We start from the raw sequence: 23,776 nt of genomic DNA, 5'->3' as shown, positions 1-23,776 counted from the left end.
TACTATTTCCTTTTGTACAAAATATTTTTAGTATTCCATTTTAATCCCTTTGAGATTTCTTTACTACATGTTTTGTCATTTATTTTAGGCATCACAACATGCATTTTCACCTATGACAATCTACTTCTAACTTAATTCTAGGAAATACAGAAACTTTCTCCAATGTCTCCTGTCCCCCTCCCTTTCTATTATTCTCACATAGAAGATATAAACTCAAGAAGGCAGTGTTATAATCCTTGCTTTATACAATTTTATATCTTCTTTTGAAATTAAAAGAGAAAACAGATTTATATATACCACATATTTACTATTTCTAGTGTTCCTCATTTCTTCTCACGGACTTGAGTTAATCTGATATGACTTCCTTTTATCCTGAAGAATTTCCTTTAAGGAAATTAAGGCAAGTCCACTAACAGTCTTTTTATATGAGAATGTTTGTGCTCTTTTTTGAATAGTTTTGCTGCATACAGAATTCTTGGTTGACAAATTTTTCTTTCCATACCTTGAATATGTTATCCCACTGCCAGCTTCCATTATTTTGGATGAGAAGTCAACACAAATTCTATCACTGTTTCTGATACAGAATGAATTTTTCTTGCTACATTCAAGGTCTTCTGTTTGTGCTGTCTTCCAACAATTTGAAGCTTATCTTATTTAGAGTTTGTCAAGTTTCTTGGATCTATAGATTAATGTTTATCATCAAATTCAGGGGCCATTATTTCTTCTTATATGTTTCTACCTCTTTCTCTCATTTATCTCCTATGATTCTCATTACACATATACTTGATGTTATCACACAGATCTCACATAAAATCTGTTCTTTTTCATCAATCATTTTTCTCTGTTCTTTATATTTGATAATCTGGATTGACAAATCTACTACAAGTTCAACCATTCTTTCCTGTGTCAATTCAAATCTGCTGCTGGTTCCTCCTTAGTTTCTCATTTATGTTTCAACTTCAGAACTTCCATTTTGTTCTTTCTTAATAATTTCTCTATTGAATCATCAATAAAACGTCCTTTTTTCTTTTTTTCTTGGTACTTGTAATTGAACCCAGGGGGCACTTTACCACTGAGCTATGTCCCCAGCCCTTTTTACTTTTATTTTGTTTTGTTTTGTTTTGTTTTGTTTTGTTTTGTTTTAAGAGAGGGTCTCACTAAGTTTCCCAGGCTGGCCTCAAGCTTGTAATCCTCCTGTCTCAGCCTCCAGGGTAGCTAGGATTAAAGGTGTGTGCCACACTCAGCTAACAAAACACTCTGGTGTTTCTACTAAACCTGGCTGCCACAAAATGGGTAGCAAGTTGCAAAGATCCTTTTGTGAATACACACATAAAATCAATGAGAAATATTACAGTTCTCAGAACTCCACTATCACTATAGAGGGAATTAGTGGTAGTTTTCAATTGCTAGGAAAGAATAAGAGAAAATAGATTTATATATACCACATATTTACTAAGATTTTATAATCTTCACTTATATTCATTCAGCAGCAGCATTTTCAATTTACTTTGATACATGTTGTGTATGATGAAAGGGATTGCATCAACACTTTCCTTATTTTATAATTTTCCAGTAACTAGATGGTGACAGGTATATGTCATGTTTCAAATATGAACTTCATATATGAACTTCAGTTGCCAAATTACATACATCATTGTTACTACAAATGTATTTGTAGATAATAGTTTATTACCAATGAGTTATTTTCAGTTACAAATCAGAACCATGCCAGTTAAGTGGGTAATAAGATCATTAATATGCCAAAGTCAGCATCACTGTCATACTAAAAAAACAGCAGGCCTCAATGTCATACTAAACAAACTGGCCTACCTTGCCAGCTCACACTGCTTTCAGTCTAGTTGTCTTTCCTCTTCTTAATTACCTCAGATTAGCATTATAAACTCATGTTACCCCTTTCTTTTACTTGTCACAGCCCCATAAATCCTACCCATAGCTTCCTGGAACCTCACATCTTCTTCCTCCACCATTATCTTAATTCTTTACCCAGGAAAATCTTTGTTCTCACACTTCCATTTTTATAAGAAAATTCCAAATCTGAGACTAGACATTCATAAATGGACTCCAAAAGAATGGAGGCTAAGATCCAGAGAACATGATGGGGCCATTAATGCCTCCTCCTGCAGTCTCCTGTAATCCTCCTGCCTCAGCCTCCAGGGTAGATAGGATTAAAGATGTGTGCCACACTCAGTAAATGACTCTTGGAAAAAACATGTCCTTCTCTGTTCTATCACCTTACCCTTCCATTTTGCTTCTTCCTTACTCAAATATTCAGAGAAAAGTGACTAGATATCTACTGAGTAAGCCAAGATTTTGACATTTGAGAGGCAAAGGAAAAAAGATGCCAAAATGGATTCCCATGTATTTTTACATGCTCTTAGAATGAAATAAAGGTATAACTTCATTCTCTCAAATTTTGAAGGCTAGAAGTACTACTTTATAGAAAATTTTGTTTTTTGTTCTGCTTAATTTTGAGTTTTCCAAATATTGTCTTCTGCTCTTTTTCAGTCCAAGTCCTCACTCTTTGCTCTTCAGTTAGGCCCTGTTGCCACCTAGTGGATTCTAAGTGGGAATACACACCAATGCACCAACTTCTCATCTTTTTGCTTACAGAACAAACGACGGGATGGGACTTCAAATTTAAAGTAGAAGGAAAGCTTACACCTATCTAGAAATACACTTGGGTGATTTAAGATTATACAAAAAAAACTAATGCAGATTTAGACAAGAGGAAATGTACCTAAAATAACAAGTCAAAGAAAAATCTTGGAGACAGTGTGGCGGTGAGGTTAAGACATAGGCATTGGCTTTTAGGAACATGATCATAAAAATCCATAATAAAACACTATTAAATTGAATTCAGTAAGATATGAAAATTATAATATAGCACGACTAGATGATTATAAATAAAGCTGGTTCAACTTTCAAAATTCAATTAGTATAATTCACATTAACAATCTAAATATCAAGATGCAGGAATATCAAAAGTTGAAAAGTTTTATAAATATTCATGATAAAAGCTCTCAAGCTGATAAAGAGCATCTACAACTGGATACAGGTGTAGCTCAATATCAGAGCACTTGCCTGGCATGTATGAGGCCCCTGATTCAATCCCCAGTATGGGGGGGTGTGGGGAAGAGCATTTAAAAAAAAAAAAAAAAAACTTATTTACAAAGCTACAGTAATTGATACATGTAATACTGACATAAAGTCAATGGAACAGAGAGCCAGGGAAGAAACACTCATATATATGGACAAATGATTGGGCAAGGGGTTGAGGGCTGGGGATTGCTGGGAGTTTTAACCCACAGCCTTGCACATGCTGAGCCAGGCCAAATGAATTTTGACAATGTTTCCTTATTCAATGAGGAAAGAACAATCTTCCTAACATATAAATCTAGGAAAACTATATTCCATGTAAAAGAATGAAGTTGAACCTTACCTTATACCACAAGCTAAAATTAGTTCCACATCAAAGACTTAAAATTCAAAAGCCCAAACTATAAAACTTAAAAAAAAAAAAAAAAGTTCCATGGCATTGGATTTGGCAATGGTTTCTTGGCTATGATACAAAAAGCACAGGTAGCAAAAGAAAAAAAATAATTGTACATCAAACAAAAACACTCCAGGGCTAGGATCAGTAGTAGAATATGTTGCTTAACATTCAGGAGGCCCTGAGTTTGATCTCCAACACCAAAAACAAACAAAACAAGAAAAAATTTAAACTCCTGTGGATCAAACATAACCAACAAGGCAAAACAACAACCTGTAGGATGGGAAAAAAATATTTGTAAATCATATATCTGATAGATAAGGGGTTAATAACCAGAAATACTGAAAGAACACCCCCTAGGGAATCTAATTTTAAAAACAGACAAAAAAATAGACTGACATTTCTCCAAACAAGATATACAAATGGCCAATAAGCACATGAAAAGATCAACATCATTAATCATTAAAATGTACATCAAGGGGCTGGGGATGTGGCTCAAGTGGTATCGCGCTGCCCTGGCATGCGCGGGGTACTGGGTTCGATCCTCAGCACCACATAAAAATAAATAAAGATATTGTGTCCACCTAAAACAAAAAAATAAATATTTTTTTTTAAAATGTACATCAAAAACACAGAAAGTATTGATAAGGATGTGGAGAAACTAATATACTTGGGCACTACTGGTAGGAATATAAAAATGGTAAAGCTAGCAGGTAAACAGTATAGCACTTCTCAAAAATTGAAAACAGAATTACTACATGGTCCAGCAAGTCTACTTCTGGGTCTAGACCCAAAAGAATTTACAGTAAGGACTCAAAGAGTTACATCCATGTAAACCCATGTTCAGAGCAGGATTATTCATAGCAGCCAAAAGTTGGAAGAAACACAAAGTGTCCATCAATGATGGGTGAATGAATAAACAAAATGGGGTATATATAGATGATATTATTATTCAGCCTTAAAAATTAAATTCTAACAATACTGATATACAATATTGATAAACCTTGAAGACATTATGCTAACTGAAGTAAGCACAAAGGACAAATACTACATGACTGTATTTATATGGGATACCCAGAATAGTCAAATTCATAGAGGCAGAAAACAAAAACTTGCTACAAAGCTTCAGTAATCAAAACAGTGGTTCTGACATAATGACAGACATATAAGACAATGAGTTAGGGAGCCTAGGCAAAAGCCCTCACATATATGGACATTTATTTTTATTTGTACATTTGACAAACCTGAGGGGAATGGGTATTTACAATTCTTTTTAGTTGTAGATGAACACAATACCTTTATTTTATTTATTTTTATGTGGTACCGAGGATCGAACCCAGTATCTCACGCGTGCTAGGAAATGCCCTACCACTGAGCTAAACCCCCAGCCCAGGTATTTACTATTAATGGGTACCAAGTTACAGTTTTGCAAAATGAGAAGAATTCTGTGTATGGACACTGGTGATGACTGCACAATTTATATGAATGTATTCAATGCCACAGAACTGCACACTTGAAAATAGTTAACATGGTATAAATGTTATGTGTATTTTACCACAGTTTTAAAAATAAAAGAAAACCCTATAGAGTTAACATCATACTTAATAGTGAAACTGAATTCTTTCCCCTCAAGATTAAGAACAAGGCAAGAATGTCATTCTCATCACTTCTATCAACCACTGTATTGGAAATTTTAGCCAATGCAATAAATTAGGAAAAATAAAAGTCATAAACATCAAAAAGGAAGACATAAAACTGTCTTTATTCACAGAAGTACACATCGCAAGATATACAAGTCCCAATGAGTTTATTTCTTAAAAGTTAGAAGAACTAGTAAACAAATTTAACAATGTCATAGGATATAAACTCAACACACAAAAACCAATAGCATTTCTATACACTAGAAAAAAACAGTTGGAAAATAAATTTTAAAAACAATATGATTTATTGTAGTATTAAAAAACAAAATAGGGATAAGTTTAAAGGAAGATATACAAGATCTCAACACTAAACTTTTTAAAACATTAGTGAGAAAAAATAAAGACGACCTAAATAAGTGGAAAAATAGAGGAAAAACTCACTGCTATTAAGATGAAAATTCTTACCCAAATGGATAGAGTCAATGTTATTCAATCAAAAACTTAGCAAGCTGTTTTGTGTTTAAAAAAAAAAAATGATAAGCTGATTCTAAACTTATATGGAAACAAAAGAAAAAGAACAAAAAGAAGAAAAGCTGATCAAGATGCTTTGAAAACGAGAATGGAGTTAGAAGACTAACACTATCTGATTTCAAGATTATAAAGAAGCCAGCAACTCAAAATGGTATTTGTAAGAAGATAAAAAGATTAATGAAAGAGATATGACGTCTATTTAAGTAGACTCAAATTATTTTCAACAAAAGCATCAAAATATTAAGACAGTCTTTATTTTTATTCACATAAAAAAGATTTTGATTTTTTTTAATATTTATTTTTTAGTTGTAGGTGGACACAATATTTTTATTTCATTTTTATGTGGTGCTGAGGATTGAACACAGTGCCTCAACAAGTGCTAGGCAAGCGCTCTACCACTGAGCCACAACCCCAGCCCCAAGATTTTGATTTCTATTTAATAAGACACAAAAAAGGGGCTGGGATGTGGCTCAAGCAGTAGCGCGCTTGCCTGGCATGCGTGCGGCCCGGGTTCGATCCTCAGCACCACATACAAAGATGTTGTGTCCGCCGATATCTAAAAAATAAATATTAAAAAAAAAAAAATTCTTTAAAAAAAAAAAAAAGACACAAAAAAAATTAAGATAGATTAGTGTAAACAATAAAACCATAAAATTTCTGGAAGAAACATAGAATATCTTTGCAACCTCAGGTTAGGCCAAGATTTCTTAGGAAAGACACAGAAAACATTAATCATAAGCTGGATTTCATAAAACCCTAACTGTTCAGCTCACTATAAAACATGTTAAAAGGAAAGCCACAGATTAATAGAAAATATTCAAAATACACATCTTTGATGATGGACTTGTATCCAGAATAAAAACACCTAGAACTCAATAAATGAATTTTAAAAAACACAATTTTTTAATGGTCAAAAACTTGAAAAGACACCAAAAAGATAATATATGAATAACCAGTAAATACATTAAAAAGTGACCAACACAATTAATCACTGAGGAAATGAAAATTAAAACCACATCAATCCATTTATAAAAATGCTCACTAAAATTACTAAAATTAAAAAGACTAACAACACCAGATGCTTGCAAATATCTGCAACTGGAACTCATATACTATTGGAATTGTAAAATATGTAAACATTTTGGAAAACTGTTTGACAATTTCACAAAAAGGTTTACATAAAACTAGGTGCACTCCAGAGGATAAAACAGAAGAATCACCAAGTTTGAAGTTAGCCTCATTAATTTAGCGAGGCACTAAGCAATTTACCAAGACTCTGTCTTAAAATAAAAAGGGCTGAGGGTGGTAGTGTCAAAGCACTCCTGGATTCAATCCCCAAAACAAGAAAAAAAAAAAAAAAACAAAAAAAAACACCTACCATGTAACCAAACAATCCCTAAAGTATGTCTAAGAGAAATAAAAATATACATCCATAAAAATCTTGTACAAAAATTTTATAACCAATTTATTTGTAGTAGGTGAAAACTAGAAACAGCCCAGATATAAACAGATGAACAGATAAATTGTGACACAGTCAATGGAATACCACACAACAGTTTAAAAAAAAAAAAACTATTAATACCCCTGCATCACGGATTAAGTCTCAAAAATAAAAGCACAAAAGAGCAAGTGTTGTTTGATTCTATGCATGTAACATTTTAGAACAGGCAAAACCAATCTAACATGACAAAAATCAGAAGTTTTTACTTTTTGGGATAGAGAGTTGGAAAAAACATAATGGAATTTTCTGAAGGGGTGTAAATGTTCTTACCTCGATCGAATGTCGATTACAAGGTACACACATTTGTGAAAAATGATTTAATTTTATACTTTAGATCTGTGTTTCATTGTTTGTAAATCTATACCTCAACTTTAAAAAAAAAAAAAGATAAAAAGGACCCAGGCTTTGGGATCACACAGAGTTCAGCTCTGCCACTTACCAGCTGTGTGACCTTGGCCAAGTGTTAAACTGTCAGTTTCCTCATCTGTAAAATGGAGAGAACAAGAGAATAACCTCACAGAGCTGCCAGGAAGGGTAAATGAGATGTTTTAATAATGTAAGCATACAGTAAATGATCATTAAATGTTAAAAAAAAGCTACAAATTTCTGTTCTCTATTTAAGTGAAGAAAAAAGATGCAGGGATGACTATAGCAGCTAAATGCTGGGTAATTCATATATATTATCTTATTTGTTTTTTAAAACAACCCCTAACAGAGATTATTACTGTTTTAGGGATGAAAAAATAGAGGTTGCTATGGTTACTCAGCAAAGAAGCAGTTATACCAGGATGCAAACTTTCACTCATGTTTTCCCACTGTCCCACACACCAGGTGTTCCAGTGGGGTCACAATCCAGTAGAGCAATTAATTCAGCAATTAACCCTGTAACTGTCAGGACAGCCAAATTCAAGAAGTTACTGAGAAGCCCCCTTCATTCTTGACAGTACTATCTCAATCCTCCTGGCTTGGCAAATCTGATGGCTTGATTGGTAAGTGGAAGAGGTAGAGCTACAAAAAGAAGCCTAAAATGCTACTCTAGGCTTACACTCTGTTCTTGGATTTCAAGATACTTTCTGCTACTTGAGGGCACTGATATCCATTCCTTAGAGCAACTTCATAACAGAACTCTGTGCTGGGTGTGGTGGCACATGCCTGTAATCCTTGACTCTGGAGACTGAGGCAATGGAGACTGAGACAAGAGGATTGAGAGTTCAAAGCCAGCCTCGGCAATTTAGCAAGGCCCTAAGCAACTTAGTGTGACCCTGTCTCAAAATAAAAAATAGAAAAGGCTGAGGATGTGGCTCAATAGTAAAGCACTCCTGGGTTCAATCCTCAGTACAAGAAAAAAAAGATAACCCTGAATATAAAACCTGCACTCTAAGTAAGAAGCTAGAGCCTGAGTGGCTCAATTTGGCAGAGAGAAGTACCTTGAAAACTTGGCACATGAAATGAGAATTAATGGTTTTTTAAAAATATGTATTTTTTCTTAATAATTCTTTTTTAAAAATGAAATCACAAAGATAGTGAGTTTCCCTGTAATCCCATTTTTCTAAAGATACCACTGTTAACAGTTCAGCATATCCTCTTCCAGACTAAAACTTGTCCTCCACACTATTTAATTACTCCCCTATTTAATTTTTGAGTTGTTTTCAAATATTTTTACTACTATAAATGCTGAAAGAAATATCTGTTGAATATAACTACCATTTCTTTAGGATTAATTTCTAGAATAAACTCCTAAATTTGTAATTTTAAATTTTTTATTTTTAAATTTTAAACTGTTGGGGCTGGGGATGTGGCTCAAGCAGTAGCGCGCTTGCCTGGCATGCGTGCGGCCGGGTTCGATCCTCAGCACCACATACAAAGATGCTGTGTCCGCCGAAAACTAAAAAATAAATATTAAAAAATTCTCTAAAAAAAAAAAAAAAATTTTAAACTGTTAACTGCAAAAGTAACATACACAATATCAGTTTGATAGATATTATTAGATTACACTTATAAGAGTTTCCATTTAGAGTTTCCATTTTCCTAAACTCTCATCAGCCCTAAAATTTTTCATTCTTTAACATAGGTGTTATAAACTTAAATGTCTGTGGACAACTAGCAGGAAACTTCAGGATGCCACATGGGTCTGTGACAAACCTGAGAGTGCATGCTTATCTAAAGAGGACAGACATTACACCACTCTGTTTCAGCAATGGATTCCACATAGAAATCCAAGCTCAATATTAGATCTTCAATATATCAAGAAAACCAGAAATCTAAATTTTTATAAAATCCCTGCAAGTTTTGACAACTAACATGCTTTCATTTAAATATCCTGGGCTGGGGATGTGTGATAGTTTAATAGGGGAGTAATTAAATAGCATGGAGGACAAGTTTTAGTCTGGAAGAGGATATGCTAACTATTAAGCTCAGTGGTAATGCGCTTGCCTTGCACGTGTAAGGCATTGGGTTCAATCTTCAGCACCACATAAATAAATAAAATAAAGGTATTGCTTCCAACAACTAAAATAAAAATCTAAAAATAAATAAAAACTAAAAATAAACATCCTGCAAGTGAGACAAAAATCTATCTATAGGGCAGACCATACTCAGCATGTTGAATTTTGTGCTGACAGAAGAAAAGGTTATAACACCATATTCTCATTTTGAATCTTAATATTCTATAGTTTATCTTTTCCTATGTTTACCAAAAAGTATGTTCAATTTTGGTTCACAGTGACTATAAACAATCTTCCAAGAAAGAAGCTTATCTTTTCTTTCATATTCATTTACAAAACTACTTCAGGTACAGAAGCTACAGTGTACCCAGAAAAATCATGTAAAGACTAACCTGTGAGGGCTAAGGTATAACTCAGTGGTAGAGCACTTGCCTGGTATGAATGAGGCCATGAATTTGATCCCCCAGAAACTTAAAGGGGGAAAAAAATTCATAAGGACTACGCTGCTGTACTCTCAGCTTACTTAGAGCACCATAAGATTTTTTTAAGAAAATGCTGATTTATAAAACTATGCATAATTTGGGAAAGGGTAGCTTTGATCTAGGGTATCCTTCCACTACTGATATATTTGCCCAACACAAGAAATTTTCAATCTAAGCAACCAATTTCAGCTTTTTTGTTTATGAAATAAAGGTTTATAAGACTCTCTGATCTCTCTCTCTTTTCTGCTCCCACAGAAAAAACAACTGCTACAACCTATCTAGCATCAGAGTTTCTTTTCATTCCTTCTTAGTCATCCATTACAAATCTCCAGTCTTAGATGTTCAAGCATTCCCTGCACCCACCAGAGATAGTGGCAGACATCCATGACTATCCAAGGACCCAACAACGGCCTCTGAATACAACTATCTTTCCATCAATTGTAAACAAGTGCTGAACTCCTGGCTCCATACAGAGTCTCTACCAAGTCAGTATAAACTCTGAAATAGGGGCAGAGGTTAAGGGGATGAGAGTTCAGCTCAAGCTCTGGGTCTCATACTGCCCCCACCCTGTTCAAAAGAATCCTTATCAGACGGGAACTCCCCAGCAAAGGACACATTCGGGAGACTTGATCTAGCAACAATGCACCAGATTCAGGTGAAGTTTTAGAACCAGGCTACTGAACTGTTATGAATGCTATGGAGAAAGGGAGACAGAAAGAGGAGAAATAAGGCATATTTGTGAATTTATCTTCAGGAAAGAATCTGTCTGATAACTGATGAAATAATACTGTACCTGAGCCACAAAAGATATTTCTTTGGGATCTACTGCATAGTGAATTATTCCACTTCATATCCAAAATCATCCTAATATATGCAAAAGATGCCTAAATGATACTTTTTGGGGGGCACTAGGGATTAAACCAAGGGGTGCTTAACCAATGAGCTACAGACCCAGACTTTTTCATTTTTGGAGACAGAGCCTAAGTTGCTGAGGCTGGCTTAGAACTTGAGATTCTCTTGCCTCAGTCTCCCAAGTCACTGAGATTACAGGCTTATGCCACCATGTCTGACTCAAATATTACTTTGAAAATAAAATAACCTGAATTATTCTTCTGTACATAAAAGCCCCACTATATGGGGCTGGGGTTGTGGCTTAGCTGTAGAGTACTCGCCCAGAACATGCAAGGCACTGGGTTCGAACCTCAGCACCACATAAAAATAAATAAAATACTAGTTTTTAAAAAATAAAAAAGCCCCACTATATATATTAGAAATCATTATACTGCCTTAAAGTCTTCCACCATTGGCATCTGAGATTTGTCACAATCAACAAGAGAACTACAGACATTTAAAAACCTGTTTAGGCCTCACAACTCTCATCTGGTAATATAGTGTCTTTTTTCTTTTTCTTTTTAAATATTTTTAGTTGTAGATGGACACAATACCTTTTATTTATTTATATGTGGTACTGAGACTCAAACCCAGTGCCTCACACTTGCTAGTTAAGTGCTCCACCACTGAGTCACAACCTCAGCCCAGGATAGTGTCTTTTTAAACAGGTTTTATGAGCGCTTAATGAAGAAACTCATGTTAAGTATTATATGTGTAATACTTTTACTACTCTGTAACAAAAGCCATATCAACTTTTGTGTTGTCCTTCCTGACTTAACCAGTCCCTTGAGGGTACGAACAGCAGTTTGGCATACAAATTAGGGAGGGAAAAAATAACAGTAACTGTGTTAAATGGACAGGTACTAAAAAACTGAACCTGAAATTAGATAGCTTCTTAGGTATTAACCCTTCTCACAACTACTGAACATATCCTAAGTACCTGGCACATAAATTCTACCCAATAAATGGTAATTCCCTTTCCCTCTTTGATATCTAACATTCAGTCTTAAGTTCATTCTCTACAACAATACTTGAACCTACATGAACTACTTGCTGAAGCCAAAAATTGTAGCAGTTTGATAACTATGAATACACCCAATAGGACATGGGACAGAATTCAGGAATTCTAGCTAGTACCTATGGGTACACTATACTTGAATGTATGGATACAAAAGAATCTCCTTGGGATCCCAACATACTTGACAGTTGAATGCAAAGTGAGCAAGTTGGTGGTGACAGGCTATCTTAATATGAGCCTGTTTTGTTGTTGTTTTGTTTTGTTTTTTTAATTTTACTCATTTATTCCACTATCACCATCCTTGCTTGGTACAGCAAAAAAGGGCAATGATTAAACTTTCAAGTCTCTTTTTTCTTTGGCAGTGCTGGGGATTGAACCCAGGGCCTCACACATGCTAGGCAATCACTCTATCACTAAGCTACATCCCCACATGTCTTTCTTTTTTTTTTTTTTTTTTAAAGAGAGGGAGAGGGAGAGGGGGAGAGAGAGAGAGAGAGAGAGAGAGAGAGAGAGAGAGAGAGAGAATTTTAATATTTATTTTTTAGTTTTCGGTGGACACAACATCTTTGTTTATATGTGGTGCTGAGGATCGAACCCGGGCTGCACGCATGCCAGGCAAGCGTGCTACCGCTTGAGCCACATCCCCAGCCCCCCACATGTCTTTCAAAAGGCTTATTTATCTAGGTTCTTTATTAGAATATATTTTGCTTTTTAAAGTCTGGATCATCAAGAATCCCAAATATATAGTGTTTTTAAAATGGTAACAGATTTTTAATTGTACAAATCCTTTCCTCAGCATACTTTTTATTACACTTTGCTATTAACCAAAGAGAAAATACATAATCTGAGTACTTCTTTTAAATATGCAGTGATCCATGCCTGTGTCAGTGAATTGGGAGGCTAAAGCAGGAGGACTGAAAGTTCAAGACCAGCCTCAGCAACTTAGCAAGACCCTGTCTCAAAATAAAAAAGAGCTGAGGATGTAGCTCAGTGGTAAAGCATCCTAGGTTCAATCCCCAGAATGAATGGATGAATAAATAAATAAGCCAGCCAGCTAGCCAGCCAAGTAGAGAGTTAACTTCTTTAATCTCCTAAAGATAAAATGGGTTTGCAGATGGGCATTTGGAAGGTTATCTGCCACTAGTTGGAAGCCAAACCCTGTAACAACTAACCAGATACTAAAGAAAAACCTTCGCCAAAATGATTAAAAGTGCATGGGCTCTGTTCCTATGACTGAACTATTTACTTGAAACAGTAATTTATACCTGCCGATAACTGGAATACAGACTAGTTTAACTGAATAAAATGCAGTTACAATAGCCCATTACTACAGACTGAGAATTTCAACACTATACTACATAGCTTAGAATAGCATATGCTTAATAGTCTTTACCATTTGCCAAGAATTGTTCCAAACCCTTTACATATATTACTTCATTTAATCTATACTAAAGCTCTAATAAAATAGAAATAAACTTTTACTGTCCCCATTTTATAGATTAAAAAAACCAAGACACAGAGAAATTAAATAACATAACCAAGAATGCAGAGTTAATAAATATTAAAGCCACACTGAATCCAAGCAATCTTGAGCCATAGTTCATGATCCTAATTCCAAAGTTTTTGCTTATACAAAAAGCTAAAGTACTCATTTGAAATGCAGGTGAAAAACTCTGAAACAAACTGTTCACTGTGACATTACATATAATATCCGAAAAAGGAGAAACAATTTAAATACCCAAGAATGGAAAATGGTAAGTACATCATGGTAAAGCTATTCAGTTTCAATGAAAAATTATCCTGCCATTAAAAATATTTGTGAAAAAAATGTTTCAAGACTTCAGACAATGGTCTCCTAAGTGGAAAAACAAACAGGACACAAAACTGCATTTATAGTATGATTCTTAATTATGAAAAAGATGAGCTCAGATACAAACTGGAAGGACATACTGTCAGATGAGAAATACTGGTTACCTCTAGGTGGTGGGATTAAGGATGCTTACATTTTACTTTTAGTGTTTCCAGAAAGAACATATATTATTCTACAAAGGCAATTTCTTTCCTTTAATTAAACTGCACTAAAGTCCTCAACCAGTTGGCAAAAGAACAGATAAAAAGATCCTAGCTAACTTCAAGTGGTTGCTTTCCTGAGGATAGTATCCTGTGAACATCAGACAACATAACACATTTCAAAAAGAATGTTCATCTTTAACTTTGGAAGCTGAACTAAAATAAGAATTTTCAATTTTGTCCCGTGTCTATTCTTTGTGTAATCATTTTAGGATATTGCAACAAGAGAAATGGATTTCATTGTACACAAGTAAAAAAATTAGGGAATAATTTTGCTGATATATATAATAAAACAAAAATTTGACTAGAGACTGGAAAGACAGCTGTTGCTAATCCAACTATTTACCCTTTGACCCTCTATCTGCCCAATAAGTGAACAGTACCAATTGTTTCCCTGTATTATGTGCTGTTTACAATCCCTGAGGGAGGCATGAAAGGAATTAATAATTTAGCCTAAAAAGCTGATAGTCTTTATTGGGGAGCCCCTTGTCTGTGGAACAGAAATCAGAACAGGAGCTGTTGTGAAGTCACAGGTCGCTTTACTGTTCCTGTTTTATAGCTTAATTGGCCTCCAAACATAAATCAATTATTTCTCCTGTTTTAAGTAACAATGACTTCTATTCTTTAACTTCCCTTGTATCAAGTCAGTCCTTGTTCTCTTGAGTTTTACAACTACACGGTAAACATGATGGCTGAGGAAAAAACTGGGGGAGCAAGCCAGACTGGGGTTATTTGGAAACAGAAGCACAGAAAGGTTATGCTGTTTTGAACTTCTCTTGACCTTTGACTGCCCTTGTCCCTAGCTTATGCTAATGGACACGGTATAGGGACATTTCTTGTAGAAATGAACTTAGCCTGAACCTGTGCCATAACATTGGACTCCAGGAAGCCCAGGAATCGTAGGAAAGCAGCCAGAGTGTGAACAGCTGCCCATATTCCAAACATAGCTTTCCATCTGCTCAACTACAGAAAAGGTTTAAAAAAAAAAAATTACACACACACACACTTGAATTGGACCAAGTTAGTATTTGTTTCAACACATACAACGTGTTATCCCAAATCTCCATGTATAACCACTGCCAAGCACAACTGGAAATCAGCAGCAAAAATATTTCCTATTACAAAATAGGCAAGTGTGAACAGGCTTCCCTACCAGGAATTTGGAAAGGGGGTAGAAAATGAGGCCTCCAAATTCCAAAGATACAACAACAACAACAAAAAATCCCTATTATTCTCAATCTAATGTGCGAAAGTCATGAGGTATTAACAAATGTTATTCCTTTCCAGTCCAAATCTACAGAATTTGCAGTATCTAAAACCATAATCAATTTAATACAACATACACAGCCCATTTCAGTTTTGAGGCTTCCTGTAACTTCACAAGGTAAGCATGTCATGTTAGGCACAGTGGCGCGTGCCTGTAATCTTAACAGCTCAGGAGGCTGAGGCAAGAGGATCACCAGATCAAAGCCAACCTGAGCAATTTAGCGAGGCCCTAAGCAACTCAATGAGACCCGGTCTCTAAATAAAATATTAAAATAAATATTAAAAAGGGCTGGGGATGTGGCTCAGAGGTTAAGCACATCTGGGTTCAATCCCTGGTACCCCCCACCCCCGTAAAAAATGCATGCCTAATTGTACCCCAAGACAATAAAATTTTATTTTTGCCTATTTATTGTTAATGAGATCTTTATGTATTTCTTCAAAGAGAAAGAATAAAAATACTAATTTCACCAAGATAAAAACTTAAGAATTACTGAGAATACCACCCACATACACGAAGTACTTTTTTAAAGTGATACTTTTGGTGACTTTCATTCTAAATTGATATATAAAATTATATCTTTCTCATGGAATGGAGAGGTCTATAAATCAGCATATTTAGCTGGGAATTGTAAACAGAAATGTTAAATGAACCAAAAAAAAATTCTTGGGCTCAGAAAGCAGAATAATTCAACAATAATCTTTATGAGATCAAGGGTTTTTCTCAGAAAATAGCAGGAGCTACTTTCCGTTGCTCTTAGGTGCATAAAATGAAAATAAATTTGGGTACTATGTCCTAAATTCAAGGTTTGAAAAGTCTCTTCTCAAATATTTCATAAGACTGTCAAAAGGTGAGGGCAGGAGCTCATCATTTGTACAACCCTTGAGCCTAGAATGGGGCCTGAAGCAAAGAGAACACACAATGTTTAATAAAATGAATTTTCAGTTTATTTAGTATGTTTTATATGATTTTCTGAAATATTACATAGTATCTCAACATCCTTCCTAGCACTCAAAAATTCTAGGAAAGGACAACGACTCAAGAAAATAACTGAATTTACCTTTTCCTCCTCCTATTAAGGCTATTCAAAAGAAGAAGGACAGAAAGAAAGTAATGTATTTACCCACAGTTACTGGTATACTGGGGATATATGACCTATTACAGAACTAATACTGAGCTAGGCACCATGACACATGCCTATATTTTCCAGCTTCTTGGCAGGCTGAGGCAGAAAGAACACAAATTCAAGGCCAGCCTAGGCAACTTATCAAGATCCTATCTCAAAATAAATGTAAAGGGGCTTGGAATGTAACTCAGTTGTAAAATGCTTACATAGCATGTGTGAAGGTTCACTAGGTTCAATCCCCAGTACTGCCCCCTCACCAAAAAAATAAAAAAAAATAAGGATTCTGAACTTTATGACTTCCAAAAAGATAAATTTTGTTTCCTGTTGTTTGATACGTACCACAGGACTTATTTTGTTTCAGAATAGTTGAACAAACATGGATATTTATACTACAAAGGTACATGGGAAAATATGAAAAGTCCATATACTCTCAGAGCTGGTATAGCCAGGATGGTATAAGGTCCACTTTATCACTTACCTTAAGAGCAGACTGGTGACAAATGACCCCATTACCTTTAAAAAGTTCTAGCACCAGAAATAACTCTAGACAATCTCATGAAGTCTTACTCTAAATCATCATTTAACCTTTTCTCATATAGCAAAATATCCATACACAGTGGATTTGCTTGTGTTTATTTCTAACAATTATATACCATATCCCAGAACTACCAAAATACTGTGTGGTACATTTTGGTAGCATGAAAAACACAAATGATTATCTTTGATCATCATTTAATTAGATCTTGAAATGGTAACTCTTAAACCTTAACCTGAAGAATGTAGATGCAAATGCTTTACAAATTAAACTGGTACAAAGTTATCAATTATAAATTTTTAAATGACAAATAATCTTTCTTTGAAATAAACTGTCAAAACTAGTCAATATTTTAGAAAAGAGTTGAGTTGTGATATATGGTTGAGATGTGCACATAAGAATGCATACATTTTTGTTGTTTTTGCCAGTGACATAGGAGGATGAGGAACAGAACAAGGAGATTAGTGTTAAGTAGAAACTTGAAGCAAACCAACTTTCTATGAAATGAATAGATCCTAGCTATCAAACAATATATGGATAGCCAGGATCTATTCATTTCATAGAAAGCATTGTGTTGTGTCCAACTACACCTAAAATAAATAATAAATATTTTTAAAATATATATATATATATATATATATATATATATATATATATATATATGGAAAAGAAAAGTCACCATTAGAAAAACAGAATGGCATTCCCATAATTACAAATTGAGAATCAAACTATAGAAGGTTTATCAATGACATATTAAGTTATACACTTAAAAGCATACACATACATCCTTTCCTTACCAACAAACATTGGGTAACAATTGGAACTTACTAGTGCCTGGATCAAGCTCTGACAACTCATCCTGACAGAAACCTGAAGAGAAAGAACAGGAAAAAAAAGATTATGATTCGTGAATTATTGTAAGCTAACTTCAAATATGAACTATTATCCAAGTGGGGGGAAAATTCAGAATGGAGAAAACAGCACTTACTACACAGTTGCAAGGAGGATTAGGGAAACAGCAATATAAAATGCTAAGCACAACTTATCACACAGTAGGAGCTCAATAAGCAGTAGCACAAGTAATTATGAGTAAGCATGCCAATGTCTGTTAGAATAAAAACACATAGGAAAATTACACTTCATTTCAGACCTGTAATGTTCTACTTAAAAAAAAAAAAAAAAAAAAAAAAAAAATTCTCTCCCAAAAAGAGAAATAAGAGCTTCTAACAAATATCAAACAAAATAATTTTATTTAAAATTTTCACAGATGCTGAAATTTTGACCCATATATACACACGGAAGCAATTCTTCTATAGTAAGTGCACTGTTTAAGCTAGAGGTATATCTGAGTGGCAAAGAATGAGGCAGCCTGAACAGCATATGGAAGGCCTGAAAAAGGAGACTGAATGTGAAACTCCAAAGTTCTAAAGCTGCTGAGAACAGCTGAGAAGCCTGGGAAAGCTCATCTCAGAGCCATTTTAAAGTCTCTCTACATACAAATAATGGAAATTTGAAGATCCCTGGAGAGATTCCAGGTATCTTAGTCCACTCAGGCTGCTATAACAAAATACTATAAACTAGATTGGGTTAATGACGTCATGCAGGATCCCTGTCCCAGGTCCTGCCTTTATAATTTGAAAAGCTGGCTCAGTACAAAATGAAAATATGGTGCCTATCATCTATTGATTTATTCAGGAACTGGAGATGTACCTCAATAGTAGAGCACATGATCGAATTCAATCTCAGCACTTAAAAAAAAAAAAGGGGGAACTGGGGTTGCAGCTCAGTGGTAGAGTGCTTCCTAGCATGTGTGAGACACTGGGTTCAATCCTCAGTACCACATAAAAATAAACAAATAAAATAAAGGCATTGTGTCCATCTACAACCAAAATTTTTAAAAAAAAAGAATTTCAAATTATGTATTCAAGTTTGGGAAGGATAAACATTCGGACACAGCACCTGGCAATGAGGAAATAACTAACTCATCATTTACACATTCACTGAATACTCAATATCCTGCCAGAATTAAAACAAAGAATACACATTCTCCTAATCCATAACTGACCTAAAAACAGAGTGATATCACGGGAAGGCATGAAAGGACAATGGGAAAGACAGATACCACCCCCCACAGATTAACTCCAGCCACTTTTAGTTATATGACCTGAGGCAAGTCACTGCCTACTATGGGCCTCAGATTATAGACATTAAATAAAACATCTATGTCATAGTAATTTTTTTTTCTTTCATTTTTTTGTGGTGCTGGGGATTGAACCCTTGTGGATGTAAGATAAGCACCCTACCAACTGAGCTATCTCCCCAACCCTAAATAAAACATCTATATTAGAAATATCAACAAAGGACAAAGCTTAATGTTCCTTCTGAAGCATTCTGAACTCAAAGCAATAGACTGATCATAAAGAGAAGGTAACTCAAAAACAAAAACAAAAAAATACTAATAATGCTCATTATTGATAATAATGACATCTATTGCTTTAATCTGCCTAGCAATCATTCCCTCCTTCTGTTAATGAAACCCTAATTTTTCTTTGGAGACTTCCACTCCCACGTCCATATGATCCAAGGCAGATTGACCCTATCCTTCCTATAAACTGGGATTGACAACAGCAGCTATCTCATACGGGTATTAAAAGGATTAAATGAGATAGTGCATGTAAAAGACTTTGCACAGTACTTACAGAGCTCAACATAGGTGAGCTACTGCTAACTAATTCCTAGGGATCCATTCAATTTGATGCTGTGACTGTGGGGACAAAGTGTTCATCATAAAAGGGCAACTACTGAGCCATTCATGACATTGAATGGAACCCTAATAATGTCACCTTAAGTAACTGCTCTAATCCTTAAAACCTGTTTTTATATTTTCAGCTTTAAAACTATTTGATGTGATGATTCAAGATGTTTGCTACTCCCTGAGGAAAGGTCTCTCTATATTTACCCAAAATAAATTTCTTCAAGAGTCACAAAATGTTCTAATTATGGAACTCGGTAACTGATGTCCACATTTCCACCATCTCATCCTGAGACAATCAGCTAAGAATATCTCTGATTTTTATAAAAAAACAACATAATTCTACCTACAAACCACACATTTCTAAATCAGTGCAATGGGCAGATTTGGTTACCATTCCCAAGCAGAATCTACCCAGACTTCAGCAACCAGATCTAGCTAGCAAAATTATTTGTTTGTTCCTAAAAGGATGCAAACCACTGCTAGACATAATCCCAAAAGGACTTCTTCAGGTAGGTTCAACTCAAAGGCAAAAAGTATCAGTTATTCAGTAGAAAGCAGACACCTAATCCCAATAAGCATATAAAATATCCCCCCAATGCCATCTGCTTCACAGAATACACTACATTAAACATATTAGAAAATATTATCACAAATCCATGGTCTCTAGCTGGGACCCTAAATTGCTTTCCAACAAGAAACACAAATATATTCCTAAAATATCATGAATTCAGTGTACACACAAGATATCTGAAGTTACACTGTGATTTGCCACTGTGTTTTTGCCACTGTTTAATTAACCACCCTAAGTCTACCTCCTGAAATGGGGATTAAAAATAGCCATCATGTTTATCTGCTATGATTTAGTGAGTATATGTAAGTGATCAATGTATGCATTGAAGTTAAGGAACACTCTTTAATACAAGACAAGGTTCAATTGACAAGCTTCTCCTAATAGGCATCTGACAAAAAGACCAATGACTCCTTAGACTGTGACTGGCTACAGTGACAGATTAGAGTCACTGATTTTTTTTTTTTTTTAACTACAAAACTACTTTACTAGGAGAAACAGTTAAAACTTTTGAGTAACTTTTTCCAAATGTAAACAAATAAAGGCTATGGGTCATGCCCATCAACAAATTCAGGCCTGAAACAATAGCTAAACTATGCTTTATAATGTATCTTAAAAATTGAAGTCAGTGTTAACTCAAGGAATGTTTTATATGTATTCATTTATTAATTACCACAGTACTGGGCATTGAACCCAGGGATGCTCTACTTCTTGAGTTACATTCAGCCCTTTTCAAGTTTTATTTTGGAACAGGGAGTCCATCCTCCTATCTCAATCTCCCCAAATTACTGGGATTACAAGCATGCACCATCACACCCAGAAGGAACGTTTTGATTTAATCTGACTGGACGAAGATGGGAATAGGACAAATGAGCACTGGATCCTAGTTACTCAGTATATTTTGAAATTGAGCAGTCCACAAGTGAGAGTTAGGGTGAGACCCTTAAAAGATAAATTCTATAATTCTATTCAAACACACGTTATATATATATATACACACACACACACACACACACACACACACTATAGTTGAGACAGGAGGATTGCAAATTCAATGCCAGCCTCAGCAACTTAGCAAAACCCTAAACAACTTAATGAGACTAGGTCTCAAGATAAAGGGCTGGTGATATAACTGTGTGTGTGTGTGTGTGTGTGTGTGTCCTTCATAATCTGCCTACCATTTCAACTTTATTTCTTGCTTTTCACCACATCCCAACCAACAGTGTACACTCTATCCATAATGAACTACACTGAGGCTCCCTGAATTCAGTATGTTCTTCAGCATCCATTCCTTTGCACATGCTATCTTTTCCAACTAAACCCACCTCTAATCACCACTCTAAGATCAGAACTCAGATCAGGTCTCCTCAATCTTGCCCCTGCTATACAGTTTGGGTTAGGCCTCATAGAAACAGTAAATTAGAACTTAGCTTTTCTAAAGGGAGGGAAAACTGGTTTCAAGATCATAGAAACATTAAAATAATCTCCAAGTTTGAAATTTAAATATTTTAATTAAATGCAAGATAGAATATTTCACCCAAACCACTGCAATTCAAGTTTTATATTGGTCTTTTTTAAAATATTTTTTTAGTTATACATGGACACAATATCTTTATTTTATTTATTTGTTTATTTTAATGTGGTGCTAAGAATCAAACCCAGTGCCTCACATGTACAAGGCAAGCACTCTGCCACTGAGCCACAACCCCAGCCCCTCAAGTTTTATTCAATGTGAGATATAAAAGTGACTAGGGAGCTGGGGTTGTGGTTGAGTGGTACAGTGCTTGTCTAGCATGTGTGAGGCATTTGGGTTCTATTATCAGCACTGCATATAAATAAATTAATAAAATAAAAGTCCATCAATGTCTAAAAAAAAAAAAAATTTTTAAAGTGAACCAGAAGCCAGGTACAGTGGCACTACCTGTATTCCCAGAGACTTGGCAGGCTAAGACAGGAGGATTATAAGTTCAATGCCAGCCTCAGCAATTTAGAAAGGTCCTAAGCAACTTAGTGAGAGTAGGTCTCAAGAAAAAAAAATTAAAAGGACTGGGGATGGGGCTGGAGTTGTGTCTCAGAGGTAGAGCACTGGCCTAGGACAGGTGAGTCCCTAGGTTTGATCCTCAGAACCACATAAAAACAAGTAAACAACAACAAATAAATAAAGGTTAAATTCTTAAAGAAAAAAAAAAAGGACTGGGGATGTAACTCAGTGTGTAAAGCACACCTGGGCTCAATCCCCAGTACCCCAAAAAATAAACAAATAAATAAAGTAAAAATGAACCCAGGCTTCCAAGAATAAAATAGCCAATCATCAAAAAAAGATTTTGATTTACTCTGATTAGTTTTGTGCCCCTCTTCTATGCTCCCACAGGCTTCTGTGCTTTCTATACACATCATGATCAGGCCCATTAGAACCCAAATTCTCTAAAACCTAAGAATCTAGAAATTTATTTTTTTTGGCTCCCCTAAAAAAAAAAAAAAAGAAAGAAAACTTTACCCAGGATTTCTACTGATATACAATAGTCACATGTTGGTCCTTTCTGGACCAACCAGCTCTGATCAGTTTTATCAATTCTCACCTAATCTTAATTAGGTCTCCAGTGAAACTATGTTATCTTCTTTCAGCTGGATCTAGTCTCAGCTCCAACTACAGCTGTAGCCTCAGGACTGAGGAAGGTTACCATGTCCCAAGAAAGGTTCTTAGTAAATGCTTGAAGAACTGTTTCTCCAAAAGACAATGATGGTAAATAACTATGCAACCACAATGAGTTAAACAAATTGAAAGAGAAAGTGAGTTTCTCAGCTTTAAAGGTCTAGAACAGTGCTGTCCAATAGAAATTTTTACCATAAAGGAAATGTTACATAGCTATACTGTCCAAGAAACTGAATTTTTAACTTTACCCTTAATTAATTTAAATAGCCACATAAGGCTAGAGGTTATACTATTGGACAATGAAAGTCTAAAAGTCACCCATCCTTCTAGATGTTATCAGGTCAAGTGTTTTGAATTCTGTTGCAGTTTGTAATATGGAAATGTATAAGGTAGAATTATTTGCTATCTGACTTATAATTATAGATGGCTGTATCAGTTATTATCAGAATAATATATCCATCAGCCTGCAAATGCAGTCACTCACTCCAAGAAATGTTAAGTATTTACCCATGCTGTAGCAAGCCTGGGGCCTAGAACATGAATAACTAACTACGAAAGAATAAACAGTCCAGTGGAGTACAGACTAAAATAATCGGAGAGCCCAATAATGTGAATGTTCATAATGTAACTACACTGTACATTTAGAAAGTTAAAATGGTAAGAAAGGGCTGGGGTTGTGGATCAGTGGTATAGCGTTCACCTAGCACATGCGAGGCCTGTTAAATCCTCAGCACCACAGATAAATAAATAAAATAAAGGTATTGTGTCCAACTACAACTAAAAAGAA

At 35.0% G+C, this 23,776-nt stretch overlaps 1 long non-coding RNA gene across 1 annotated transcript; it reads right to left on the bottom strand.

The window, feature by feature from the left end:
- Positions 1-430: 430 nt before the first annotated feature.
- LOC125619650 lies at positions 431-22,394 on the bottom strand. Its single transcript, XR_007351185.1, has 3 exons — positions 17,842-22,394; positions 7,623-7,667; positions 431-3,784 (listed from the first exon to the last, which is right to left on the bottom strand). It is a non-coding gene; the product is annotated as an uncharacterized LOC125619650 (long non-coding RNA).
- Between the last annotated feature and the right edge of the window lie 1,382 nt (positions 22,395-23,776).

Source organism: Marmota marmota, unplaced genomic scaffold, assembly GCF_001458135.2.
Source record: "Marmota marmota marmota unplaced genomic scaffold, marMar, whole genome shotgun sequence".
In the NCBI taxonomy this organism is placed as follows: Eukaryota; Metazoa; Chordata; class Mammalia; order Rodentia; family Sciuridae; genus Marmota; species Marmota marmota.
The sequence above is the reverse complement of the archived record's forward strand: the minus strand, read 5'-3'. Positions and strand labels throughout refer to the sequence as shown.